The sequence below is a fragment of the Lactuca serriola genome, chromosome 8, assembly GCF_051521515.1.
Source record: "Lactuca serriola cultivar US96UC23 chromosome 8, Lser_US96UC23_V15, whole genome shotgun sequence".
Classification (NCBI taxonomy): Eukaryota; Viridiplantae; Streptophyta; class Magnoliopsida; order Asterales; family Asteraceae; genus Lactuca; species Lactuca serriola.
The window spans coordinates 289588070-289606600 of record NC_136415.1 but is presented as its reverse complement, the minus strand read 5'-3'; positions in this window follow the sequence as shown (position 1 = coordinate 289606600).

The following is an 18531-nucleotide window of genomic DNA, read 5'->3' as shown; positions in this document are numbered from 1 at the left end:
GAGTACGATTTGAACTGCTCGTGTGCTTTAACTATTGACACAACAGCTCTCCATTCGGATCTTAGACCATTCAGAAAAGTGACCTTCTGTTCAATAAGCTTCCTTTCAATATCATGTTTGATCATCTTGCTGAGAAGATGATTGAAGCGATCAAACGTCTGTGTAACAGACTCATCAGGATTTTGCTTGAACTCTCCAAATTTAGATAGAAGCAAGGTCTGAATTGAGTGCTCCAGATCTTTATCTGTAGAATACAGCTCTCGCAGCCCATCCCAGATTTCTTTAGCTGTACTACAGGAACTTACCAATCTAAACGTGTCAGATTGAAGAGCGAATCGAATCAGTCTCAATGCCTTGATATTGCACTGAAACTTCTCCTTTTTCTTCCTGAGCAACATCTTTCACATCTTTTAACAGATCATTATACTCCTTTTGAGTTTTAATAATTCTGGATGTTCCTGAATGAGATGGTCCAGACACAATAGCTTCCCATATCAAATACCCATTATCTTCAGATCCAATGACGTAGTCTTCAAAGTGATGCGCCCAAACCTTGTAATCTTGAGTGTAGAGAATTGGAATCTTAGTTGCAGATCCTATACTGTTTGAGATGTTGATAGGATTGGATTGAGAATTGTCCATGCTTGATCGTTTAACCTGTTGTAAGATCAGACTTGTAATACGTAATATTAGGGCAATATGAATAAATAATGAGATATGTCAATTATGGAGTGACGACTCAATAAATATCAGTGAATGCGGAATAAACCCTAATCACTTCTTTCACAGAAGAGATGTGTATGAATTACACAGTCTCCTGCTCTGATACCAATTGATGAGTTAAGAAACTCTTTGATCGTTTAGATCTTCTAACAGGTTAATCACAAAAATGAAAAACAGCAATATAAAACACAAGAATGAATCAAAATATGTCGAATGATTCAATAGATTCAAGCCTCAGCAGAGCTCGATAAAGAACTTCCGCTGTAGAGGCTGTTAGGGTTACAAAATAAGAATCAAATCTTTCAGAATAATTGACTTCCAAAATCCCACGTACTAAGATGCATGCAAGCACCTATAAATATAAAACCCTAAAAAATAACTCACGGATGGACAGGCCCAATCCGGAGACTAAATGGACTAAATAGCGAGCCCAAGACGCAACACCTCAGACCCTACAAAATCAACACATAATCACCAAATAATTCATGGAAAACACACATAGTCATGCATATACACATAGATATACACAAATCAACTTGTATTCTCCCCCAAAAACAAGGGGGTATGAACTCACCTTGGGTTTGTGGTTTCGGTTTTGAAGGAAAGATGAAGAGGATGGTGTGGTTTTTGGCCTTAGACACTTCCTTGAAAAGAACTTTCGGACTTAAAGGACTTCTAAGAAGTATGATCACCAAATGAAACCATATAAGAAGGTGTTCTTAACTTATGAATAGAAATCAAGACTTGTGTATAATAACAACTTACCAATGATGGTGATATAAGTGAAAGATCTCCTTGAATCACCTTTAATTGTCGAAATTATGAGGATAAATAAAAAGATGTTCTTGAACTATTTGAGAGAGAGTTTGAAGAGAAGTTTGAAGATGGTGGACTGGGTTTATTGTTTTTGGCTGAGAGGTAATAAGAAGAAAAGAGGGAGAGGTCCTTGGATATTACATGTAGGATTTGGCATGAAAACATGAGATTTATCTTTGATACATGAGGGTTAAACATGTGTTGTCAAGCATGTGTTTAATCCTTATCCATCTCTTTTTTTTATATGTGTGGGCCGAGATTTGGGCTAGGAGGTATGATGTGGATTAATTTGGGCCATTACTTGTCTTGGCTTGAAATCATGAGGCCTAATTAATTATTTTTCAGCCCATTGGGCTCTTAAGTTGATTCACGGCCCAACATGGTAAAAAGGAATTGGTTTATGGCCTACTAAGGTTAATTAAGTCATTTATGCACCAACAAGGCCCATTAGGGTTAGGATGAATCATTTAGACCTAAATGGACCAAAATGTTATAGATTGATGAATTGATAATTTATTGGTCCCTTAGGCCCAATAAGAGAATCCTAGTCCATAATGAACTTGAGTCGGGATTTCTAGAGTTTCCAACCCTTATTTGAAAATATGAAATATATTTGAATGAGAATGAAGTATAGTATTCACTTGGCGTACAAGTTATTACACTTGGTGAATGATTGTGTGAGAGTAGAATTTCCTAGCAAAAATGCTAGTTGTGACATCATCCAAAACATAAGGTGAGAAATTGTAATAGAAATCACTTGTTTGACTAGTGTAGTCAGTGACAAGTATGCTTTGGATTAATTTTAAAAGTGACTTAGAAATCAAATGAAACTCTCACGGAAATCATATTCATAAAACAAATTGTGTTGGATCCTGTTGGGTAACAAACATCGTGGGTTTCGATAATTTGATCAAGATCACTCATATGAAATGAATATGATTTGGAGTTTCGAGTCTAGATACAGAAACAAAAGTTTCGTTAAAAACTGGAACAAAATTCCCCATCAATTCCTTAAAAATTTAGGGAATTGGGTTTCACTTTCTTCACGGTCTCATGATGTCAGATCATAAACACAGATTTTTGATATGTTTAAGTCTCGATGGGTTTGATCAAAGACCTCTTGGACATATGTCTTCTTGTGTGATCGTTTAAGAACGTTCAGATGAAAAATATTTTTTTAAGAAATCATTTGTACCTCTGTTATTTCGGACAAAACAGTAAACTCTTAACTCATGTGAGAAGAGTTAGGTAGCTCATGTGACTAATGTGAATACAAGCCTGACTTGGGTAGAAATTTTCGTATGAAATATTTCATTAAGGCTTTCGTTAAACACACATAGAGTGATTCGAGGCTTTGCTCAACATGCTGCAACATGCTTGTAGGGACACCTTAACTAGTACAAAAGTTTCGAAATATTTACATGGCCCTAGAACGTAAGCATTAACCTTTGAGATTCATCTTTGTTATCTGAAACAAAACACTAAGACAAAAAAAATATCTTTGTGATTTTTTATTTTTCCAAAATAAAAGAGAAAACAAATAAAAATCTTTTTGTTGTTTTTGTATTTTCGAAAATAAATGATAAAACGAATGAAAAATATTTTTGTTGTTTTTGTGTTTTTAGAAAATAAATGACAAAAGAATGAAAAATCTTTTTGTTGTTTTTGTGTTTTTCGAAAATAAAATCAACTTAACAAAAATATGTAGAATGTACCAGACATACGAAATTTTTAGCCCCTATTTACGAAGACAAAGGGTATCGAATCGTTGACTATGAACAATAACGTTTGACTATGACAGTTGTCCAGCTGTCGCTATTCTTTCGAAACAAAACCCCTTCGACCATTCTAAGTCCTCCTAAAATTCTCACAAATGATTTTTCATCTAACAGATTTGTGAAAATATCAACCAAATGATCAGTGGTTTTCACGAAATGCACTTCAATATTACCGTCCTCTACATGATCTTTTATGAAATGGTAACGAAGAGCAATATGCTTAGTCTTTGAATGCTGCACAAGATTATGACAAATATGAATTGCACTTTGAGAATCACAATATAATGGAATTCTTTTGATTTATATTGCATAATCACGCAATTGACTTTGAATCCAAATTTTTTTGTGATGTGCAAGCAGTAACAGCAACATATTCAGCTTCAGAAGTCGAAATCGAAACACGGGTTTGCTTCTTTGATTGCTAGCTCACCAATTTCCCATCAAGTAATCGACATCCTCCACTCGTGCTTTTTCGATCAAGACTGCAACCCCCCAAATCAACATCTAAGAAAAGAAACTTGTTTTCGAAGGATACCATAATCCTAACGAAATCGAGCCTTTGAGATAACGAAAAATATTCTTGACTGCAGTGAGATGTGGTTCTCGTGGATTTGACTGGTACCTAGCACAATTACAAACAGAAAACATGATATCAGGTCTACTTGTTGTGAGATAAGGTAATGAACCTATCATGCTTCGGTAGAGACTTAAATCAACAGTTGGTTTATCTAACGAAGGTGTAAGCCTTGTTCCAGTTGCCATTGGTACTCGTAACTTTGTGCTATTTGTCAATCCAAACTTTTCAAGTAGAATCTTCATATACTTTTCTTGATTGATAAAAATTCCTTCTCTGCTTTGACGAATATTTAGACCAAGAATATTATTAATTTTTCCCATCATGCCATCTTAAATTTTCTTTTCATCAGATTTTCAAATTCATTAGACAAAGTAGGGTCTGTAGAGCCAAAAATAATATCATCGACAAATATTTGAACAAGCATAAGATGATTCCCAACTTTTTTTCGAAATAATGTGGGGTCAACTGATCCTTGTTTAACTTTTGGTTGTTTTAAGAAAGAGGTAACAGTTGCATACCAGGCTCTTAGTGCTTGTTTTAACCCATATACAACCTTATCTAATATATAACAATAATCTAGATGATCTTTATTGACAAAACCAAGGGGTTGTTCCACATATACAGTTTCTTCGGGTTCTCCATTCAAAAATGCACACTTCATGTCCATTTGATATACATCGAAATTTTTGTCAGCTGCATAAGCCAGAAATATACGAACAACCTCGAGTCCTGCGATAGGGGCAGTAGTTTCTTCATAGTCTATTCCTTCTTGTTGTGAGTAATCTTTTACAACAAGCCTGGCATTGTTTCGAATAATGATTCCATCATTATCGTTTTTAATTTTGAAAATCCATTTTAACCCGACAAACAAAATATTTTCAGATTTAGGAATTAATCTCGAAACCTTATTTCGTTCAAACTCAGCCAATTCTGATTGCATTGCAACAACCCAATCAGAGTGTTCCATTGCATCCTTAACTGTCTTTGGTTTGATTTTCGAAATGAAAACATTGAACATGCAAAATTCTTGATGAATATTCAGTACCTCATTCTTTGCACAAAGTTGAGCTTTTGTTAAAACTCCATCTTGTGGATTCCCAGTTACTTGTTCTTTCGAATGATCTTTTGTCCATTTTTCGAGTGGTGGATATGCTGGATCAAGATCCAGATGTGTACCTTCGTATAAATCTTCATTTTCTGAACCTGCAACAGAAAGATTATTATTACTTTCGTGAAATTCATCATTTAGATCAAGACTTATCATATCATTGTTATTTTGATTCTTTTGCTCCCCCTCAACTAGATGCTCCTCCTCAACATCTTCATACATTCTCCTATTCTCCCCCTCGAAAGAATGCTCCCCCTCAATTTGAGTATCCGAATCCAAGTGCTCCCCTCCCACTGGATTATTTAGCATACTTGTAACACCCTGAGATTTAGGTATATTCCTTTCATCCTTGTTCTTTATTGTTTGGGCATGTTTAGTCCTTGAGTGGAGGGTTTGTAGCAAGTGACTACGCTGCGCGTACTCATGCGCTTAATTTGGACGCGGAGTCGCCAAGGTACGCTGGGCGTACCTAGAATTACGTCGGGCGTACCCGGCCTAGGTGCAAAAACCCTAATCCTCCTTGTGCACTATTTAAAGGGTGTTATGGCTCATTCCTTAGCCTCCATATCAGTGAGTGAAACCCTAAAAGAGAGCCCCCATTGTTTTTAGTGTGTGAGAGTGTTGATTTGAGCTTGTTGGTGCTTTAGTAGCTTAGTGAAGAAGAAGGAAGGGAGTTCTTGGAGGCTAAAGCTTCGGGTGCCATTTTCGATATGTGATCTATAGAGGAAAGGGCTACACTTGGAGGTATAAAGTTCAAAACTTTCCTCTTCTTTTGGTTGTTGTTGTATGTGTCCTTTTTAGGGCTAAAAACCCCAAAGGTGGAGACTTTATGTGTGTAAAGTACTCCATGGTCCGAGATCTGTCCCTTTTCAGTGTTACTAGTGATTTAGAGCCATAAAGTTCCTATCTTGGATGTTACTTTGGAGTCATGCATGTGTTTTAAGCCTTCTAGAGTGTTGGATCATTTTGGGAGTTAGTGACTTGTTCAGCCATGGAAAGGCTTAAAGTCATCAACTTTATGGATTAAGGGGCTTAAATGGGGTCAGATCTAAAATATGGACGTAGGTCTTAACTGTTTAAGACCTCAAGAGAAAAAGGGGCTGAAGCAGGGGAGTACGTCGAGCGTAATCCCTAGTATGCGCCGCGTACTGGGTGGCACTTGCCAATTCTGAGATGCAGTCGGGTACGCTCAGCGTACACATCTGGTACGCGCAGCGTAACCCGGAGAGTTGACTTTTGGTTGACTTTTAGGGTATGGTCTATTAGGGGGCCTTTGAATTATGAGAGTGGTAAAATGGTCTTTTACCCTTCTGAGAGTGCCATAAGAGAGCATAGTCTAGCCTTTGAGAGTTATATTAAATAGAGTGTTATTTTCATATGATTAGGCGGAGGCTAGGCCAGCGTTTACCGAGTCAGAGATTTACCGAGATACCCGAGGTGAGTCTTCTCACTATACTTATAGAGTGAAGAGACAAAGTATTATAGAGTTACATGCCAGTGTGATTGCATGTTATTATGTGATGTGATTTATTGTTATATGTGTATCCATGATTCAGAGTTACAGAGTTGGGACTTTCGGGTCCCTAGAGTTAGGGCCAGAGGGCCCACAGAGAGTTGGGGCTGGAGGGCCCCACTAAGACACATTGACCAGAGGGTCAACAAAGTTACAGCCTCGAGTGGCTATTATGTGATTAGTGTCGTATTTTGGGGAACTCACTAAGCTTATGCTTACAGTGTTCAGTGTTATGTGTTTTAGGTACCAGTGATGGCCGCGGGAAGGCGCCGGCTTGATTCGTACACACACATGGGATTGGATGTATTTTGATCTTGGGAGACACTTTGTGAAATAAAAACATGATGTTATGACATTTTATGAATGAATGGTTTTGTTCAAATGTGTTTTTCAAATGCGAAAAATTGTTTTAAATTTTACGGTGTTACAATACTTTTGCCAATTCTTGGGGAATTCGATGTTGAATAATTGTCATCAAGAATTTAGGTAAGATCCATTCCATCAGTATGCTTCGAAGATTCAGATTGATGATTATCATTCTCATGATCTTCAGCATTCACAACCCTGTCAGGAACACCAAAAATTCAATCATAATCAAAATCAGATGAACTTACAATTTCAGATTCATCATTTGATTCATTAATAATCGCCTTTTCTTCGAAGAGTTTGTCAACTTGTTTAACATAATAGTCATCAAAAGTAAGATTGAATGTTTCTTTGACTTTTTGTGTTCGTTTATTTAACACTCTACATGCAACCGAATTGTGCGAATATCCCAAAAATACTTCTTCGTCAGCCTTTGATTTAAACTTCGAAAGATTATCCTTGAGATTCATGATAAAGCACCTACAACCAAACACATGACAAAATTTAACATTTGGTTTTCGATTATTGATTATTTCATATGGAGTGATATTGAAACGTATATGAATAAAAGAATGATTCGGAGTAAAGCACGTTGTTGACACTGCTTTGGCCTAAAAATACTGAGAAAGATTTGCATATGTCAACATTGTTCTGGCTGCTTTGCAAATTGAACTATTTCTTCGTTCAACTACACCGTTTTGTTGTGGTGTATATGGTGACGAAAAATTATGCAAAATTCCTTTTTCAATTAACAACGAATCAAGCATCTTATTCTTAAACTCTGGCCCAGGATCACTCTTAATCTTTCGAACAATTTTCTTCAAAATTTTCTCAATTTGTTTGATAAATTCGATCATGGTTTAGCGACTCCAGATTTTAACTTGAGAAAATACACCCACGTAAATCGTGAAAAATCATCAAAAATAACCAAAATGTACCGTTTCTTATTGAGAGTTTCAACAGTTGATGGTCCACAAAGGTCAATATGAAGAAGTTCCAACGGTTCCACAATTTTCGAATCTATCACAATTGGATGTCCTTTTTGATGTTGTTTCCCTTGTTCGCAAACTGAACATAGTGTATCATTATCAAATTTTAACACTGGTAGGCCTCGAAAAAGATCTTCAGTTACCAACTTATTTAAATTTCGAAATTTAAATGAGATAAACACGATTTATAGTGAATTAACCACTTGTTACTTTTCCATAGCCTTTGACTTGACATTTGTGATTGTTGCCAAACTTTACAACTCCAACATTATCCAAGCTTCGATAATCTCGAAAAGTCGCCTTTCGTCCAGTCATGTGACGTGAGCAACCACTTCGATATACCATTTTCCATCATATTGCTCGTCACTAAGTACCTACGATCATTGAAAGAATTTAGGTACCCAAGCCTCTTTGGGTCCTTGGAAATTAGTTTTAAGAACATAATGAAATGCAGTACTCTTAACCCAATCACAAACTTTATTTTTGAAACTATCAATTAGGTTCACATCACTAGGTAAAGGAATCGAAACATAAGTTTTCGATAGTTTGGGATTGTCACTAACATAGGCCTTTGTCCTCTTAGATTGTGGTTCAACATTCTTTTCTTTCACAACTGCTCTCCACTTATTTACTGAAACATTCGAATCTTTCGAAGATGAGCTTTTCAGTTGACGAAGTATTAACATACTTCTCATAAGCTTCTTGGATTTGTTGTTGAGAGTAATTCCTTGATTGATACATTCATCCTCTTCCTTCAAGCCAATGATCAATTTTTTTCTCTCGAGACAACCCTTTTGTGTACGAAACTTTTGAAGGTTGTTTCACCGATGGATTTGGAAAATTCGGTTTTTGTGGAATAAAATCAACACTGGATTTTGGACGAAATTTTTGAACATATGTACAAATAACCTTTTTCTTATCATTTGTTTTTGGAGAAAATCTATTTTGATAATGTTTCGATTGATTTGAAACGATTTTGGTTTTAGGTTCTGATTTTGAGAAAATCTTTGTTGTAGATGATACGAAAAACAATTTTAAACTTTTTGATTTTGAAATCTCTTTGAAGAATTATGAGCCCTTGAAGAAAATGTTGTTTTCTGATATTTTGAAACCTTGTTTTGTGGTTTAAGTTTAGACATTGATTGACTTCTTTGAGCGGGATTTTTCCTTTTGTCTGAATAAGATGATGAAAACGAAGTCTTGTTCTTAACAAATTGAGTTATTGTGTTGTTAGATGTTTTGAATTTCAAATAATTTTGTGTCTTTCATGACTCAATGGTTTGCCAGAAAAAATTCTTTCGTGCTTTCCTTTTAGAGATTTTATTATCTTTCGAAAATTTGTTAATTTGTTCTTTGAATTCTTTTGAATTTAATTTGACAAAATTTTCATCTTCCACAACATCTTGTTTTAAAACCTCTTTCACAACTTTAGATTTCTCAACCCATTTTCGTTGAGGTTTTTGTCTTTGAAAAACATATGAATTCTTTGTTAGATTATTTTCAACAGTGCTTTGGTTTTGAAAAGAATCCTTCGTCAGATGTTTTCTTGTTGTCTTCTTCAATTAATTTCTTGAATTCCCGTTTGACATTCTCAACATTCCTAGTGGTAACAAATACTTGATTTGGGAATATGACATCATCAGTGCACTTGAAATTCAGATAAACCACAATGTTGGTTTCCAAATAGTGAGCACCTTTTTCAGACAACACCTTGTCAAATTTTTCAGTGTCTCCATACACTTGATCAACGACTATTCGTGGAATTTCAATTTTTTTCGGACATTTGTTGATTGTAAGTTCCTTTTGAACTTCTTCATCATTTTCATCATCACTGTCATTTGTTTGACTATGTTGAATATCAACCAAATCAGGATCACAAACTTTCGAAGTTGAAGGTTTGTCAGTGTCAATCTTAACATTCGAATCCTTACTAATTTCTTTTCCTTTAGATTTTGATGCAACATTAATGACAGAAAACTGAGAACAATCAACATCGTCAAACTCACTGATTTCACAAATATTATCATAATTATCTTCAATATTAGCAAAATTAGTTTGTAAGTCAGATGTCGAATTCTCAGTCTTTTTCAAAATTTTGATTTAATTTGTTCATTTTTGGTCAAGGTATCATTCACTATATCAACTAATTCATTCGAATCACCAATTTTTACGATACCATAGGCATATTTATCATCTGGAATTTTATCAAATTCAACAATTTTTTTCTCACAATCATAAGAAATGTTATCAACCTTCTCTCTGTCAAAAGTTAGAAAATGTAATAACTTTCTATGTTGTTCTTTACTAATGTCACTTGAATGATGCAATGTTGTAAGTTTTCCATAGATTCTTTTAGCAGAGTTATAGTAGATGTCTCTTTGTGCTAATAAAAATTTTACATCACTAGAAAGAGAATATCTATCACACATGGTGTTTGTAACTTTCATTTCTAAACACTTTATCTTAGTTATTTTTGAATCTAGCTTCTTCTATGTCTCTAACAATTGTGTGCTAAGTTTCTTAGCTTCGTTACTAGCAGACACAACAATTGAATCAAAATAAGCAACAGTATCATGAAAAGCAACAATTTCATAATTATATGCACTTAAAGGAATATCAAAAGATGCAAGAATAGAACGTACCTTCGTATTCATCAGAGACTTATCAGCTGACTTGTATACGAAGCATCAACCTATGATCTCTTCGTCAGAATCATCTTCGAACTTTGCATACATGGTACTATGCGTCGGATTACGCATTTCATCATCATCTGATCCCGAAGACTAGATTTGCTAAGTACCATCTTCTTCATGTTCACCTTTAGCCACCAAAGACATGCCTTTCGCCTTCGCTCTCACTTCCTCCAGCCTCTCCGTGTAGCACGCCTCATCCTTCACCTTGTTCTTCCTCTCATCTTTCTTACGAAGCATACAATCATTCACAAGATGATTTGCTCCATTTTAGTAATGACAATCTACTCCTAAATCTCCTTTCAACTTCTTCTCACTTTTCTCCTCAGCAACTTTCCCTTCTTTCTTTTCAACCTTCTTCTTCTCCTCTCCAACAGCCTTGTTCACAAAATTTCCTTTTCCTTCATTATGCCTTAATTTCGGATTAAAAGGTTTCTTGAAGAACTTTTTGACCCAGTTGTTCGAATAAAAAGCTATCGTTTCTTCATCGGAATTCATTAAAATCCCCTCTTCAACATCTGAATCATCATTTTTAACTGTTTCCTTTTCAGTTACTTTCGAGACAAGTGCCATCAGACCACCTAGATTCAGCTTCGACTCTTCTGCCATCTCATTAACCTCACTTTCGTGAATTTTCATTTGATTATACAAATCATTTAAAGAAGATGTGTCGAAACTCTGCTGATTCTTCACCATCATGCTTACACTCCTCCATTCTTTATGGAGTCGCATCATAAAGGTAAGATTGAACTTCATTGCAGACCTTATGATTCCATATCGATTGCATCGATAAATCAGCTCATTGAAGCGATCATAGTAAACTTCAATTGATTCACTCTCCTTCTATCTGAATTCTTTCAGCACCATAAGACATTGTTTCACTAAGTTGATTTTCGTCTTCTCGCTTCCCTGATACTTCTCACTGAGAGTATTCCAGATTTCCTTTGCACTCTTACAACCACGAATGTAATTGTAAACCACTGGTGGTAGTGCACCTCTCAATTCCCTCAGACAATGTTTTTCATTTTTCTTCATTCTTGAAGATTGTTCATCAACAACAGTAGTGGAATTCGAAGATCCGATGTTTTGATCATTCGAAGATCAGAGTATTATCAATATGAAATGAACGCGAGGAGTAAATATAATCTTGTTTCAGCTCAATTATATTTCCAAATTTTTATAGAGATTAAAAAGACAAGTTTTGTAAAGTCTCTTGTCTAACTCTAAGTAAACTCCCTATTTATAGGAGACATGAAAGTATACATAAAATACTAAGAGATAGACATTAAGCTTCGAACATTAGACGCCTTAGTAAATACATTACAAAGTATACGAAGGGTACAAACTTTGACTCATTACAATATGTCTTCGAACCTTACAGGGAGAGTACTTTAGTATCATGTTATATGATCATTTTAATTATTAAGATACCTTATCACAATTCATCCTCTAAGTGCATTTTGATAGCTAAGAAGAGGAGTTATGAATTGTTGAAGTGGTTAAATCAAGAAGATGATTCATACTTAATTCCAAAACAAATCTTAGAATCATACTCCAAGATTGTAACTTGAGTGACACATCTTAAAGAAGGTTTATAACACTTGTCAAATGTAAGAGTAAAAGTTTTCTATCCTTGTACATTTGAAGTTGGTGTTGTTTTAGATAAAACAAAGACCAACTAAGCCCAATTGTGTGAAGTGTTTGTCTTGATTAGAATCCACACTATCTCTTGAATATTTGGCAAGAAAGTCTTATATATCAAGAGGACAATGGGAGTCTAAAAGATCCTGAAATAGCTTCAAGAACTAATCAAGAATAAAATTTGTATTTCATCACTAGCACACGACTAGAGGTTTATAACCTATCATGTTGACATTTTTGTACCCCGTTCCAGTTAAAGTTGCCTATACATTTGAGTTCTACATGTTCTCAATTGTTTGTATAACTACTTGGAAACAATGGCAGACCCTTGTACTGCTCGGTGGCAAGAAGATTGCACAAGTTCAGTCCATATGAGTTTGGATTTGTCACTAGCCTAGTCTTGTGATTATGGTTTTGACAAATTTACATGGATAAGAACACATACACCATAAAATCTAAGTTTCATCGGGTTTCTCTCTGATTCATGAAAATGATGGTGAGGAAACACTTCCACCAAGTTGATTTTAAGTAAGATAGCAATTGTGATCTTTACGTTATCAAAGTCGTTAGTGGAGCGTGCGTGGTTAACCGGCACACTGACATGGACTTTTGAGAAACGTCAAAAATCTAAACAATTGAGACTATGATTACGGAATCCCTTTTCATAGTTCTAAAATTGTTTAGACACACCTATGAGCTATCTAAGATAAGGTGTATCATTTTGATAAAGTCTTATCAAAGCAATCTCGTATCAGAAATCTGAACTTTGGTAAGAAAGTCAATAAAGTATTGACTTCTAGAAGTCAAGTTGTTTTCTGGATACAAGTCAAAGCTAGTGGGAGCATAAGTGTTATGCTAATAATCATCATGCTAGTGGGAGCATAATAATTATGATAAGTATTGCAAGTTAGCAATGTTAGTTATAGAAAACAAAAGTTTCAATTCGTGAGGTTGCAAGGGTTAGTTGTTTTGCTATAAGGGAGAGGAAATTATACTTCATTTCAATTCTAAAAGGCTTAGATTGACATTTTAATCATCTTTAATCAAGAATATATATATATATATATATATATATATATATATATAATTTTATGTTGGTTTGGTTCAGCTTAAGAAAATTCTATATATTGTGTTCTCAAAATTTGATTATGACTACGACATCCCTCTTCATAGTCAAATTTTGAAAACATGGCAAATAAAAAATATTGTAGCAAAAGACTGGTCTAGAATCATGTCTTTATGTGAGACATCATGAATTGTGTCCCATTTGCTTTAGGTACAGGATTGATTGCATGTGCTATAATATTTATCCTTTCCAGTTTTTCCAAATGCCTGGGTCGTTAAGAAGGGGAAAAGGTCTAGATTTGGATATGACTAAAATGATTAAGCAATTGTCGAGGACAATCTAAGGTTTACCAAAGATTGGTTGCTCAGGGACAGTTGGAAGTATAGTGTTAACTTTGGAAGGACCATATTGACATATTCTGAAAAAAGGCAACTCTTGTTCAGAAATGATAGTCAAAATGGGAATATGGAGTTGTATCCATAGATGGAAGCAATCGGTATATGATTAGAAAAACTTAATGCAAGTAGCATGTTCAAAGAAATGTACTTGGAATATGAGACTTTGTTTCCATGGAGTAGATCTTCATTGGAATACTCTATAATGATTGTTGACAAGTCTTTGTGACTTTGTACATGTTCCTTACAAAAGGGTAGTGCATATAAGTTTAAAATCTAACAGATTTCGATAAATGATAAGAATTTGGAATTTTTACATTTACGATAAGGATTTGGGAGTGTGAAATTAGAATCATTGAAATTGTGTTTAATTTGTTTATTTCACAAAGTAAGGATCATAGAAAAACATAGAGTGCATACTTGGTGTATCACAAAGCTATTGTTTAGAAAAACATAATGTACATGCTTGGAGCATGGGACAACTAGTGTTTTTAAGTCAAGTATAAAGTTGATAAAACCGAAACAATGAATAATTAATGAGTAATCAGTATGGTGATAAATAAAAAGTGTTCTATTTATATTCATAGGTTTTGATACCATATTGGATTCAATTATTCATGTGTTTCATTTTGCATGTTTTGACTTCCGGAATAAACTAGGTCATTCTTCCCGAATGACTATGTTATTCAAACCATCCACACTCGGCCATATGTTAGAAGTAGATATGAATCAAGAATGTCATGAGTTGGCTTTTAGATGTCTAAGATGTTGGACATAGCAAGAGTTGCTACAACACTCATGAGTACACATAAGTTCTGAGTATTGGATTCAACCCACGCTAATTTGAATCACTTCATGGATTTTTCACGAGTGATCATGAGACGATAATATCTTATATTCTTCAAACCTAGAGATATGAGTTGTTACTAAGAGTTGGTTATACATTGATTGCACGGAAACGCATTGGTAACTCGATGATATAAAATGTGTCTTTGTGTATGATTCAACAAGTAGTAGAACAAGCCATATGAGTCGAAGTTTATCCATTCCTTTTACCTTTGGGATAAAAGCGATATATGTGGGCCCCTCAATGATTTAATGATGACACATGTGAGTGTTTGGCCAAGCCAGGACTGATTTGATCTATTCAATCAGTTAGTTATCATGAATCGGAAATCGGGAAACAACAAATGGACAGAGAGAATAATTTAAAATCCATGTCACAGTCCGTATGATATCTAGAATGGAGGAATATATGATCCCTTATCTAATGGACTAGTCATTGACAAAGGTCAGAGTTCATCGACGAGGTTAGAGTTCGACAACGGCTTTTGAGAGCTACGATTGCCAGTTGGTTTTTGAGGTTATACTCAATAATAGTTTTAGACTTATACAAGTGGGAGACTATTGGATTTGTTTCTAAGTCCATAACTATAATTGTTATGTACTTGACCCGACTCGGTATGGTCCATTTTGGTTGCATGGCATCAGAACATTTGGATAGACCGTCTGTGAGGGGAGGACATTTGTGACATATTAATATATTATAAGCTCTAATATATTAATATGAAATCGTGTTATTTAATTAGTGTTGATCAAAAAATAATTTGGACTTAATTTAGTGATCAAAAGAGTCTAATTAAATATATGACGATTGATTGTGTAAATCATTCATTCTTATATATGTGGGCTTATGATCCATGATTCCTTATGTTGGGTTTAACCCATATGGTGATCCATGGATACTCCATGGAGGTTAAAACTCATGGAGCATAAGGAATGGGTAAAGTCATGGGTTACATGGTGTAAACCTAACTTGCACACTATATAAGGACCCCTTTAGCTCCAATAATTAGCACTAGTGATACATATATGAGGGCTATCCGATTTGAGCATGAGTGTCTTCTTCTCATGGTTATTCCAAGTGTGGGTGATGTTGGGTGAACCATTTGAGGTGTCACACTTGGGGCACTAGGATCTCGAGCTACATGGAGTCAAGCGACATCAACAAGGTATGTATTATATCTATCTCATTACCCAAGTATCAAAGACTGTATGCTAGTTAAGGCGATACCTTGGAGTATTTATATTTGCATGTATAATAGAGAAAACATAAATCCAAGGTATTTAGGATTACATGTACACCATATGAGTGTTAGAATGCTCAAACCCCAACATGTGGGGTGTAGAGAAGCAATGGATGCAGGGGACGTATGTATATACGCGCAGTGTACCAAGGAGTATGCACAACGTACGTAAGCAGATTTCAAACCCTAATTTTTAGGATTTAAGCCATATAAATACCACATTATGACTCAAACCCTAGCCTCATTACCAATCCCTCATCCTCTGAAACCCTAGGGAGGCTCCCTTTCTCATTCTTCTGCATGTTTGGCCTTGTGAAGCTTGTTTTGGAGCTTAGAAGCTTGAAGGAAGGAAGGAGAAGATAGTGAAGAGGAACTTGAGTATCTTGAGCTCATAGATCCAGGATAACATTAGCATTTGGGACTCATTGGTGGTATAAAGCTTTCAACTTTCTTTTTGAATGCTTAGATCTAGTGTAATGTTGTTTTCGGATCTTTTAGTTCCAAGAATGGACCTTTATGACTCAAGTTCGTTTCTACGCAAATAGGTGCCACCCTCAGTGATATTCACGTCCCATAAGCAGTAAAGTTTCGACCTTTAAGGTCCTTTTATGACCATGCATGAGTTTAGGTCACTTCCATGGAAGTTAATTGCTATATTCCAATTTGGGCTCACTTGGTGGGTTGCAAGCCACCAAGTAATCGGATTTATGGGTTAAGACGTGTTATTCGACTCAGATATGTAATTTGGACTTAGTGTCTTAAGGGATTAAGCAATTTTGAAGAAGGTGGCTTAACAGGGTAGTATGTTGGGTATACACGCCAGTATGCGCAGCGTACATTCCATATAAGTGGTACGCATAGCGTATAGAGGAGTACGCTTAGCGTACTCTCAGATCCTGGGCTTTGCGACGGTTAGGCCTCGGTTTGGGCCAATATTTGGGCTTAGTAGCTATTAGGCTGAAATGGGCCATCAGAAGTTAGATAATGGGCCAAGGACATGTTTGGGCTTAAGGAAAGGCTTATTTGAGGAGTTGGGCTCAATTTAGAAAATTGGTCCATTATCGGGCCTTTAGTGGGCCATTAGTGGGCTTGTAAAGATTAGAAGGAATTGGGCCTAGGTTATGGTCCAAATTAGATCAGGGGGTAACATAGTTATTTTACCCTAAGAAGGATTATTGGACTTTTGATAAACTGTTATTATTAAAGATAGTCAAGGAGTCGTTGGAGCAGCCATCAGAGATTCCCTCACTCGAGATTTCAGTAGCCAGCTTGAGAGGTGAGTTTTCCTCCATTAGGAACGGGTCGAAGGAACCAATGTTGACACGTTTATGCATGTTAATGTATATAGGAATTAGGTCCGATGTCGAGACTAGCCCGATGTAGATTATATGTTTGTGGACTTCGTTCCAATGTCGGGGCAAGCCTGAGGAAGGTTTGTATGCTTGATATCTTCGGGTTTCTTGCATGTGTTTGTTTATATGTTCCGGACATCGGTCCGATGTTGGGGGAAGCCCAAGGAACGTTTCGTTATATGCTATGTGTTATATGTACCGGACTTCGGTACGATGTCGGGGCAAGCCCGAGGAAAGATTTAGCTTATATGTTTATGTTATGCGTTTATGTTATATACTTGTTCATATGTTATATGTATCTCGAACATCGGTCCGGTGCTGAACTTCACTCTGATGTCGAGCGGGGCCCAATGTCGGATTCGTCTGATGCAGGGCGAGGCCCGATGTAGTGGGCAAGGCCCAGTGTATGCTATTGTGTGATTATATGTATAGTATATGGTAGTTTGGGGAGACTCACTAAGCTTCGTGCATAGTTTGGTTTCAGGTACTTCCACTAGCAGGGGGAAGAGCTCGGGATGACTTGCATGGCACACACCATAGTTTTTAGCCTGGGATATTTTAATCTTATTTATTTTACGTATGATTGATATGGATATTTTGTTTTGACATTTGAGATATTATGGTTTGTGTTTTGGATACATGATTTTTAGTAATTCAGGCTTAATTAATGATTTAAAAATGAAAATTTTCGACTATATTTTTGGGATGTTACAACTCCTTGGGCGCTTCTCACCCTTAATGGGTTTTATAATCATTTTTTGATTATAAAAAGGGAGAGTATGAAGAGTGGGTATTCGAATCTTCGCGTATTCATTTGCGGATTTGAAGACTAGTATTACTTCGAGGGGGAGTTAGTCTTGATCACGCTAGCTCGTTGGATATTGAAGTTAGGACATCCAATCCTAATTTTGAGGGGGAGAATGTTAGGGTGTAAAGTCACTCTTGGATGCCGTTTGTGCTTACCCTCTTGTATTGTGTAATGACTTGTCTTTCCTATAAATAGGAAGGGAGTAACACTCATTTATGTAATGTTCATTTGAAGAGTTAGACTAGAGAGAGAATTGTACAAGACCCACTTTGTATTTTCTTTCTAGATCTAATGAGAGCTTAAAACAGATTTATTTACTCTATGTGCTCATGATTCTTAAAATGATTCACAAGATCTAATATTATTCCATATATATCATCAAAATCAACACCACTACAATGTTTTGTATGATATTAGTGAGCAAAGTTTTGATGTAATACATTAAAGTAAGTTTTGATTAGGGGCAAGCAAATAGCAAGTGTGGGGTATTTTGATATTGATAAAATTAGCTATATGTTTTAAGCAATATTTAAGTAAAATCATCTACATACTGGTTATTAATATAGATGTTTGGTACATATTATGTATGAAATTTATTTTGTTTCCAAAATGACATTCTCAA